This window comes from Limulus polyphemus, unplaced genomic scaffold (assembly GCF_000517525.1).
Source record: "Limulus polyphemus unplaced genomic scaffold, Limulus_polyphemus-2.1.2 Scaffold5003, whole genome shotgun sequence".
Taxonomy (NCBI): domain Eukaryota; kingdom Metazoa; phylum Arthropoda; class Merostomata; order Xiphosura; family Limulidae; genus Limulus; species Limulus polyphemus.
The window spans coordinates 20,504-21,767 of record NW_013670613.1 but is presented as its reverse complement, the minus strand read 5'-3'; the positions used below and the strand labels follow the sequence as shown (position 1 = coordinate 21,767).

At 29.2% G+C, this 1,264-nt stretch overlaps 1 non-coding gene across 1 annotated transcript; it reads left to right on the top strand.

Moving 5' to 3' along the window:
- The first annotated feature begins 242 nt into the window (after window positions 1-242).
- Trnat-ugu lies at window positions 243-314 on the top strand. The gene has a single exon. It is a non-coding gene; the product is annotated as a tRNA-Thr (tRNA).
- Window positions 315-1,264: the final 950 nt, after the last annotated feature.

Sequence of the window (1,264 nt, the reverse complement as noted above, 5' to 3'; positions counted from 1 at the left end):
ACTTTGGCCACTCTTTTCTTACATTACATAGAACAGCATGCCATAGTCACATCTATTATTAACAAGTAAAACCATAAAAAAGTCATCTACACATGTAAGCCAAAATGCAGGCTTATATTGTTTGTTTGTTTGTAGTTAAGCACACAAATGGGCTATCTGTGCTCTGCCCACCATAGGTATCGGAACCCGGTTTCTAGCGTTGTAAGTTGTAAGTCCTTATAGAAATTAAATAATTACCGCAGGCCATCATGGCTCAGTGGTAGAGCACTGGTCTTGTAAACCAGGGGTCGTGAGTTCGATCCTCACTGGTGGCTGTATATTAACGGTTTATAATTTATATTTGTAAAAGTATTAGAGGTGATTATTATGTGTAAATAAGATCTACCAGCCACTGGTTCAAATAAACGTTTATTAACAAAGTGTTATTTTAACATTTTATTTTTAATATACTTTACTAATTGAATATCAGTTATTGTAACATAGTGTTTAGGTTGCTACAATATTGGTTGACAGAAAACTACATATTGTTAAATTCTGTGACAAAAATAACAATTATTTATTTCTATCTGTTAGATGTCCTATATTTGGTATAAGCCAATAGAAAATGTTTGTTCAAGAACAATGAATATTAAGTAGAAGGATGTTAAAGACAAGAAAAAATATCTTGGTTAATGATAAGCAAAAAAAAAAAAAAGATGGCGCCACATGTAGCAGTAATAGTCGATAATCAATCAACAAAATTCACTTATGTTTTGCAATATTGTTGTGAGTTAAACAATTGTTTATTATTAGTAGTTCTATTGTCAGAAAAATTACAGAATTTGTAACAACGCTTTCTGTGTCATTTTTTCTTCCAGATTTTGAATTTTACTTAGTTACTAAAGCGTTGATTTTATCCTACACAACTGCGTATGCAACTATGAATAGATAAAACAGAGAATTATAATTCTGGAATGTTTCGTATTTCATATTAATTTTATATATATGTATCTGTTTAACCAGCTTCTGAGGTTAAAATCTACACTTTTTTATATAGAAAATACTTCAGGTCAAATCTTATAAACTAATTTGATATTCAACATGAAATAAATCTTGTTAACATTTCTCAACCTATTAAACGAAACATATAAAAAATTATCCTACCATAGATCTATGTAATATCTATAAACCTGTTAAATAAAGAGGATAAAAACTATCATTTTTATTGTTTTTCTCAATATAACTTTCACTGTTGTCTCTAGAACCTAGAGACTTCATAATTTGT